The sequence below is a fragment of the Marmota flaviventris genome, chromosome 1 (assembly GCF_047511675.1).
Source record: "Marmota flaviventris isolate mMarFla1 chromosome 1, mMarFla1.hap1, whole genome shotgun sequence".
In the NCBI taxonomy this organism is placed as follows: Eukaryota; Metazoa; Chordata; class Mammalia; order Rodentia; family Sciuridae; genus Marmota; species Marmota flaviventris.
In genome coordinates, this window is record NC_092498.1 from 213341449 (window position 1) to 213351591 (window position 10143).

A 10143-nucleotide genomic window follows, 5' to 3' on the forward strand; every position below is an offset into this window, starting at 1 on the left:
TGTGGCATAACATTCTAGCAATGTGTTTTTATCTTTGTGTGCTAACAATACATCATCCATATAGTGAAATATTTGTAGTTCAGGATTTTGATTTCTAAGTGGCTGGTTTGCTTTGTTAACATAAATTTGACACATAGTTGGGCTGTTAGCCATCCCTTGAGGGAATAATTTCCATTCATATCTCTGATCAGGACCTTCATGATTCAGTGCAGGGATAGTAAATGCAAAACTTGGACTATCCTCAGGATGAATTGGAATTGAAAAAAAAAAAATCTTTAATATCTATAGCTAAAACATACCAGGTTTTTGGCAAAGCAGACAACTGGGGAATCCCTGATTGAGCAGGTCCCATAATAACCATCTCATTGTTAATGACTCTTACACCTTGCAATAATCTCCATTTTCCAGATTTTTTTTTAATGACAAAAATGGGAGTATTTTGGGGAGATATGGAAGGTTGAATATGTCCCTTCTCTAATTATTGTTTGACCAGGTCATGGGATGCTTGTATCTTTTCTTTAGTCAGGGTCCACTGAGGAACCCATACTGGTCTTTCTGATTTCTAAGTAATTTTTATTGTCTCAGTGACCCTTTCTGAAAACCCAATCCATGTCTATTTATTCCTTGATCTATTTGAATTGGTGCTGCTATACCTTGTTCTTGTTCTCCTAATCTTTTTTTTCTTTCCTAAAACCTTGTCTAGCCCTAATAGTGGGTGCATTTGAATTGATGTTATTTGTTAATATCAAACCTAATTGATCTAGGACATCTCATCCCCATAAATTTATAGGAAGATGATCCAATACATATGGCTGTAGAGTTCCTTCATATCCTTCAGGGTCCTTCCAATCTAATACCATTCCACTTCTCTGGGGATGAGTCGCCACTCCTAGGCCCTGAAGCATTTGAGTGGCTTGTTGTAATGACCAATGTTTCGGCCATTCTTGATGAAAGATGATGCTAAGGTCTGCACCTGTATCAAGTAGCCCATTAAATTCATGTCCTTGAATATTTAGTTTTAACATTGGGCGAGAATCTAAATTTAGACAGCATAGCCCAATCTACACCTGTGGTGCCTAATCCCCTGGAACCTCATTCTATAGTACTACTGGAAAATTTATCATGTAGGCTGGGTATTATTAATAACTGTGCTATTCTATCTCCTGGTGAAATTACTGATATACCCTTTGGAGAACTAGCTATAATTTTTATTTTACCTTCATAATCGGGATCAATTACCCTAGCACTTATCATAAGTCCTTTTAGAGTAGAAGAACTGCGTCCTAACAATAAGCCTACTGTTCCTTGGGGGAAGAGGTCCTTTTCCTCCTGTTGGAATGATTTGAACTCCCATCTCTGGAGTTAGTACTGCTCTGGCGGAGGCGCAGATATCCAACCCTGTGCTCCCTCTCATTCGTCTGATGAGAGATCTGATGGATAATGTGTCCTGTGCACCACCATGATGGTGTTGCTGGGTTCCTCCATGGTGTTTCTGGATTCCTCCAGTACCCTGTATATTGTGGTCATGGGCCCCGGAGCATTGGGCCCCTCTGTCCATTTTTTGGCAATGGAGCCCAATGCCTTTCTCCATGATATTGTCGGTAAACACCTGGTCCTTGTCCGTTTTTTGATAATGGAGTACCCTATATGGTGGTTTGAGAACGGCATTCATTAGCCCTATGTCTCCCTCTATGGCATCGTGGGTAGATACCCGGTATTCTACCCCTTTGATACCTAGTTTTGTTAAACCCTCCTCCTATGATGCAATTCCTTTTGAAATGTCCTGTTTGTTCACAATTGTAGCATGTTTTTGGCCTTCCACCAAAACCTGTTTTACTGCAGCTGCCAAGACTTGCCCTTGTTCATTAATGTCTCTACATAATTTAATATGTGTGTTTAAATCTCCATGTTTCCATGGTCTAATGACCTCTCTGCACCAATGATTTGCTTGCTCATAAGCCAGGTGTTTTATTAATGGCATTGCTTGTTCTGTATCCCCCAAAACTCTGGTAGCTCTTTGAATAAGCCTATCTACAAATTCAGCATAAGGTTCATTAGCTCCCGGTATTATCTTACATAATTGACCTTGTAAATCTCCATGTCCTTGTAAAATCTTCCATACCCTAACTGCATATGCAGCAATTTGTGAATATATAGCGGGATCATATTCAGTTTGTTGCTGTTGACCCTCATAAGGTCCTTTTCCTAGCAACATATCTAGATTTCTTTGAGGGTAACTGGATGCTGCATTTCGCCTAGCCAACTCCATGCAAAATTCCTCATTGGCAACCTTCCATAACAAATATTGTCTTCCATTTAGCACAGATTTACACATGCTATCCCAGTCTGCTGGCATCATGTCCAAGTTGGTAATGGATTTGACCATGCTTACAGTGAAGGGTGCTTGGGGACCATAGGTTGTTACAGCGTCCTTTAACTGCTTCATTGTTTTGAAGTCTAAAGCAGGGTGAATTCGCTGCCCTCTTGCCTGCTCAAGTACAGGGCATGCTAATCTTTGAGGTCCTGTCTCAGGATCCCATCTATCAACTACAGGGGTTGAGGGCCACTCAGCTGTCTCCATAGGTGGAGCTGTTGGTTGAATTATGCCCTCTGGTGATAGAATGGTGTTAGTAGCAGCCTCCTGTTGTAGCTTTTTCCCTAATAGCCCCTTTTCCTTTAAATTTTCTTCCTCTGTCTGACTAGCTCGAGAGACCTTCTCTTTTGCTTGATCTAAAATGTCTTTCTCCATGGTCTGAACCTCTAACAATTTACTTAACGCTCTTTCTGTTTGTTTTTTACTAATGTACTATAAAATAATGCAACCCAACAAGATAACACAAAACAAAACTGAAACAGAATGAAACAAAAGCGGAACAAAAATCATTGTATCAATTTTCCTATTTTCTTTTTTTTTTTCTTTCCATTATCATTTATTCTCTCATAGGAAGATAAAAAAAACAAACTCCAAAAAGCAAAGTAACCACACATTGGTCTAGGCCACATTATAAATCCAAGCACTGGTGTGGAATTTCAGTGGAGAGAAGAAAACTTGTTAAAAACCCCCAAAGTCATAAGAAAGTCTTCCAATTTAACTGTCTCTGTTTACCCATCCTTATTCACCACCCAAGACCATCAATTCTAGACTAGTCTGATCTGTAAGAGGGGTCAAAGCAGCAGGAGCAGGCATGGATGGAGGGAAGGAATGAGAATCAAAAGACATCAAGGAGCTGATTTGTTTGAGAAAAGCAGTGATTCCTCAGTTCACAGCTTCCAGTGGCTGAGATGTAAAATGCCTAAGAGAGCAGATCCGAGAATTAAATGGATTGCTTTTTGGGAGGTGAAAGTAGTATGAAGAACATGAGATGACAAGAGTCTGATTTTTTTTTTTTTTTTAAGCTTCAAGGTTTCAACAGAATGTGGATGTATTTGAGCTTTTAAAAAGGATAGCGGTTTAGAAAGGGCAAAACCAGGATGCACAAAAGACTGGGAATTCCCATGACCCTAAGTACTTCCTGCTTCAGGAAATAAAGTGTTTACTGGAGGTCACACCTACTACCCAGTGCAAACTAGTCCATCACCTCTCAAAAGCTTTTCAAACCACGATTTCTCCATTTATTTTCTTCCCCAAGCAGTCCTCTTCTTTAGTGGCCTGTAGACTCACTCCCAACTACCCCCCTGGGGGGTAAAAAAATAAAGGAATTCCCCCTAGGCTGGCCCCAGTAACTCAGAATTAAAGTAAGAAGAAGGGCTGGCAGCCTCCTGGAGACTAAAACAATTTGAGACTAAATCTACCTTTCCAAGGATGGAAAATTTATTCAGATAATGTTTGAGAATTCATATATGCCACAATAGAATAAGAATTAAAAGGTAGAAATCTCACTCTTCCTTATACCTCTACCTCCCCTACTGCCCAACCAATCCAAACATTTTACCACTGTCATTACCATTTCTTTTAAATGGAGGCCCCTAGGCACTAATCACACAGGCAACTGAATGGTATTGTAAGAACACACCACAACTTTTCCATTAAAAAGCTGTAGTCTCTGTCTCTCTGGCTACATTGGCGATTCTCCGGTAACTTCAATACTTTAAAGGCTGCAGCAGCATGCAAAAGAATTTCATTTCATTTTAAAAAAAAAAAAATTAAGAAAGGTCTCCAGGAGATGGTGAGTTTTATTTGTCTTGTCTGGATAGAGGTTTGATTTGCTCTTGAATGTTCCAGGGTGGAGAGACTAGGAGAAAGCACAGGATGCAGAAGTCTACTCAGTGTAGTCTTCTCCCTCATTTTCATCCTCACCATCCACAGAGAGAGTGGCATACTTGCTTGCAGAACTGAACTTAAAGAGGCTGGATTTTCGTCAGGTTTCTTTGGCTCAGGTGCAGATCTGGAGTCTTGATCCTTTTTGCCCTCTTTCCTATCTGACTCCTTCCAGTGATCTTTGTTCCCTCCATCTCCTGTACCACGGCTGGAGTTCCCAGTTTGGCCTTTTGGGACACTCATTCCATCTATTTTATTATTGTCTTTCCTTGTGGGTCCTTCCTCAGATGGCTGAGCTGGAGCTACTTTCCCCCCACCACTTGTGGGGGATTGCTGCTCTGTGTCTGAGCTCTGTGATCTAGCAGGAGGGTTAGAACTTCGCTTCACCCATGCATTCTCCTTTGGTGGAGGGGCTGGCATTACCTTTAGAGGCTGATCAGGTTTGGGAGGCTTAGAAGTTGGAGAGTGACAGTCTTCCTCCTTATTGAGTGTTTCATTTTCTAGAGACTTCTCACTCTCTCTCCTTCGTGCATCAGGGTCTGACTTACTTCTGCCAGATGTGGCTGAGGTTCCAGTCTGTGATGACTCACTTCCTGTCCTTGACCGTTCCCGTTCCTGAGTTTCTTCACTTCTCCAGCTTGGGTGTCTCTCCCTACGCCACCGTTCTAGTTTTGGCTCATCCAACTGGCACTGCAATTTCTCCTGCTCCTTCTGTAGCCGTTCTTCTACTTCTCTTTCTCTAGCAGCTGTGTCAACAGGTTTTGCCCCTCCAAAGATGGAAGCTGCTCGACTGGACTGGGAGGTGCTAGCAGAGGAATCATCTTCCTTAGGAGTACTCCGAGGCTTTAGATTCAGTTTGGGTCTTTGGGGGGGGGACCTCTATCATCACGCCTATAATCATCCCGAGAGTAATCATCTCTGGAGCTCCACGACCAATCATCCCGTCTGTCATATCGGTCTTCATAACGGTCCCCAAATCCTCTGTAGTCATCATCCCTTCGGTACCCACTACCAAATGCTCTTCTGCCACTGCCTATCCTGGAATCATAGCCTCTATCATAATCTCTGCTGCCTCAGTCATCATAGCAATCCGGGCCCCCATAGCGAACCATATCCCGGCGTGGGCCATCACAATATCCATCTCGATATCAGTCGGAATCATAGCGATCTCGATACTTGTCACCAAAGCTGACATCACCTCTTCTAGGCGGATAGTTGTCAAAGCTGTCTGTGACAGGTCGGGCTCTCCAGTCTGTGTCTGTTTTGTCAGAATCCTGATTTCTATCTCGGCCAAAAGAACGATCATCCCTATCTTTATCCTGTGCTTGATCAGCAACATCCTCTCAAATTCTCCTGTTACCTAGAGACTCTTCATTGAGACTCAGGGCACTGAGCAGGGAATCCAGGTCCTGAAACTCAGCATAGCCAAAACCTTTCAACCTCTCTGGATTGCTGGGTTCACATGATAAACGCACTGCACTGATATTTAATCCTCTAAAGAATTCCTTAATGGAGTCTTCTGTCACATCATAGGGCAGGTTCCCTAGAAAAGCAGTGTAGGGTGGCGATTTGGGAAGACGGCTCCGGTCAATATTGGGTTCCCGAGCAGCCCGTGGAGCAGTGGGAAGGATGGAACGGTCAATTGGAGGTGCCCTGTACACATCATCATCATTACTATGCCAAGTGGTTGAAACATCTCCTTCCAGATCGTCTGTTTCATCAGCCCAGCTGACTGGTTTGGGGACATAGGTGCTTCCTCCACCAGTCCCCCCATCCTCAGCCAGAAAGTCCATTAGGGAGATAGTCTTCCCCTTCTTATTCTTCTTTTTTGCTGAGGCCGCCATGTTGGGAGAGGGAGAGAGAACGCAAAGGCAATTTTCCTATTTTCTTGACATGTGCATTTGTGGTCTATTTCTATCTCTTCCTCAGGGGCGAACAACTTCAAACCTTGAGCCAACCATTTTTCCCAGTTTGCCTGAGAAAGTTGTAGGGATAGGCAGCTTGAAACAAAAACAAAACAAATCAAAACAAGAACACATTGTTTTTTGAAATGGTCAGCCATTCTCTCGCCTTCCCTTGGGGCGAGCAATTTCACTTACCTCTGAGCTTCAGGCATACCCCATACGGGCCGCCAAATGTCGCAGTCTGGCTGGGCAAAAATCAGGAGCAACTGAATCAGGAACAAATTTTATTTCTGAATGCCACCAGCACACTCCACACATGCTCCCAGGAACTCTCCCGAATGCCACCCACGCGGCTCCTCCAGGAACCACCAACCGGAAATCCCTCCTCCGGCACTTCCCCAACCAATGTGAACTCTTCAGGAATCCCTGTGAGAGATCAACTGGAACTCAACGGGAACTCCGGGAGAACTCAAAAGTCATCATCTTAATGGCTCGCCTCTCAACCAATAGTATTGGCAAAATGCCAGGGGCCATTCTGACTCGGCTGTGGCTCTCAGCAGCTTATTTTATGGGACAGGCATTGTAGTGTACCTTGGATCAGCTGTATCACAGTCCCCCCAAAACAACACAGTGGCCTCAATGATGTACACTGTGGTCAGCCGTATGCTGAATCCCTTCATCTACAGCCTGAGGAACAGGGACATTAAAAGCTCACTGAGGAGGATTCACAGCAGATCAGTCTAATCTCAGGACCTCTGACATCCATTTAGAATCTTATTTGGAAAGTGCAACAAAGCCAAATATCTGGATCTGTAGATTCTACCTCCTTGGATATATAAATTTTTATAGTTTAATGACTAATTATCACATTTCATAATAGAATATTAGTTGCTACAATTGATGGAAAACAGGAAGGGGAGATTTTAAAATGGGTACATTTTCAGTTTGTGAAGATGAGAAATTTCTGGAAATGGATGGTAGTGATGGTTGCACAACCACGTGAGTATAATTCATGCCACTGAACTGGATAGTTAACAGTGGTTAAAATGGTCAAATTTTGTTCTGTGTATTTGACAGTTACAAACAATGACAATAAAAGGCACACTGGTATTTGAAAAAAAAAAAGAAACGAAAGAAATGAATAAATATTATGCATGAGCTTACTCATTAGTAGAGGAGTCCAAATTCTTTCATGGTCATTGATTCTCTCCTCCTCCTCCTCCTCCTCCTCCTCCTCCTCCTCCTCCTCCTCCTCCTCCTCCTCCTTCTTCTTTTCTTCTTCTGTTTCCTTCACTAATATTAGCAGGTCCTTAATTATTAGTATAAATTAGGCCAAACTTGGTAAAGATGAACTCTGGGCATTGAGCCTCTAGGGGTATATAATATTCAATAATGAGTCTATGCTTTGGGACTTTTGGTCTGATGGCTCCAGTCCCATGAATTCCATGCCTGTGCCTTCCCCTTTCTTAGTTGTCTGCATTATGAAAGTCTTTTGTGACATTGATAATATCAACCCTGAGGATGGAGCCTGAACCTTCATTGGGCATCATACAGCCAAGGGACATGGTACCTGCAGTCCTTGAAACACAGAGTCACTGCTTAACCCAGTAAGTGCTGAGAGAGAGAATGCATAGAGGAGACAGCCAGGGGCAGATTGTTTATTAATCATCATCAGCACAAAAATGGCAGTTTGTGTGGTCAGGTGGCAGGATACAAATACATAAAATTTCAACTGAGAGGACTGCAACATTTATGTTGTGGTTGTCATGGAGTCCCAGAAATCTCATTCAAACTGTTTCTTTCCTTCCACACTGGTTCTTTCATTTCTGATTTCCAAGAACTGACACTTCACTTGCACAGATAAGGCATCAAACATAAAAATCTCTGTTAAACATTGAATATACCCTTCCTTGGTTCAAATAGTGGCCATAATCACTGTGGCTTCTGTACACTGAGCACTTTCCAGACTCTCTATACTTTCCTCCCTTTCAGGAATATCCCATAGAGTTTGAGACACAATGCCTGTGATCCCACTTAATTGTATTGGTAACATTCAGTTATTCAAGAAGCATTGCAGAAATCTTCATGGGATATAAAAAAAAATCAAGCAGAAAGTGAAGGGTTGAAGGGGTCAGGTACATTTTATTTCTTGAACTGAGAGACATTTTAGAGTTTCACATAATTCTGGCTCAAGTTCCTTTTGTGTGTGTGCTTTAAGCCTATTTATTTTATATATTTTTAAATTTATTTGTTCTAATTAGTTATACATAACAGTAGAATTTTGATACATCATACTTAAATGGAGTATAACTTCTAATTTGTCTGGTTGTACATGATATAGAGTTACACATGTCATGTAATCATATATGCACCGAGGGTAATAATGTCCAATTCATTCAACTATCGTTACTACCCCCCATGTCCCCTCCCCTTTCTTCATCCCCTTTGTTTAGTCCAAAATACCACTATTGTGCCCCCTGCACCTTATTTTGAATTAGAATTTGTATATCAGAGAAAACATTCAGCCTTTTTGTTCTTTGGGATTGGCTAATTTTGCTTATCATGATATTCTCCAGTTCCATCCATTTACCTGCAAATGCCATAATTTCATTCTTCTTTAAGGCAGAGTAATATTCCATTGTGTATATATACCATATTTTCATCTGTTGAAGGGCATCTAGGTTGATTCATAGTTTAGCTATTGTAGATGGAGCTGCTATAAATGTTGATATGGCTGCATTACTGTAGTATGCTGATTTTAAGTCCTTTGGGTATAAACTGAGGAGTGGGATAGTTGGGTCAAATGGTGGTTCCATTGCAAGTTTTCTGAGAAATCTCCATACTGCTTTCCAGAGTGGTGGACCAATTTTCAGTCCCACCAACAATGTGGGAGTGTGCCTTTTTTCCCCACATCCTCGCCAACGTTTATTGTTTCTTGTATTCCTGATGATTGCCTTTCTGACTGGAGTGAGATGGAATCTCAGTGTAGTTTTGATTTCCATTTCTCTAATTGCTAGAGATGTTGAAGATTTCTCCATATATTTATTGATTGTATTTCTTCTGTGAAATGTCTGTTTAGTTGCTCCAGTCCCTTTTGACAATTGTATTCAACAATAAACTTGCTCTTTTCATAATGACTGCTTGATTTTTTATTTTATTTTATTAGTGTATTAGATATATATGTAATATTGGAGTTCATTTTGCCATAATCATATAAGCATGGATTATAGTGTGCTCTACTTAGGTCCCCATTACTTCCCTTTTTCTTTCCTCCTACTTCCCCCATTCCTCTTCTCTACTCTACTGGTCTTTCTTGTATTTATTTATAGTCTCTTTTTTAAATTAGTATTTTATAGATATACATAAAGATAAAATTTACTGTAGAAGATTCCTATATGTACATAGCATAGTTTGATCAGTTTCATTCCACCATTCCTCTCTTTTCCCATCCTCCCTCCTTTCCCTGAATCCTATCTATCTATCTATCTATCTATCTATCTATCTATCTATCTATTTGCTTTTGAGGTACCAAGGATTGAATCCAGAGGCACTCTCTACTGAGTACCTAGCCCTTTTTATTTTATTTTTTTAAATTTTGAGACATAGTCTTTCCAAGTTGCTAAGGCTGGACTTGAACTTGTGATTCTCCTGCCTAGACTCCCCAAGTGACTGAGATGATAGGTGTGCACCCCTGTGCCTATGTGAATGTTTTATTTAAGAAAAATCTATATTGACCAAATATTAATTAAGCTCCAAACTTCCCTTATGTGCCACACATGTTGTAGATAAGGGTGTTAACTCTATTTCCAATAATCAGAGAGATGGTGAGATTTACACACATTCTGTGTAGTAGCAGGTCAATAATACAAGACTTAAATGTGGATGTTAATTCTCATTCCAGGGCACTGTCTCTTCTACTGGAAGAATGTGGTAATATTCCCCATAGAAGATGCAATTTCTTCATAGTTTATCATGAAAGGA

The 10143-nt window shown here is 41.2% G+C and overlaps 1 pseudogene; it reads right to left on the reverse strand.

Annotated features, from left to right (window-relative positions):
- Positions 1–4155: 4155 nt before the first annotated feature.
- On the reverse strand, positions 4156–6102 carry LOC114082081 (eukaryotic translation initiation factor 4B pseudogene; annotated as a pseudogene).
- Positions 6103–10143: the final 4041 nt, after the last annotated feature.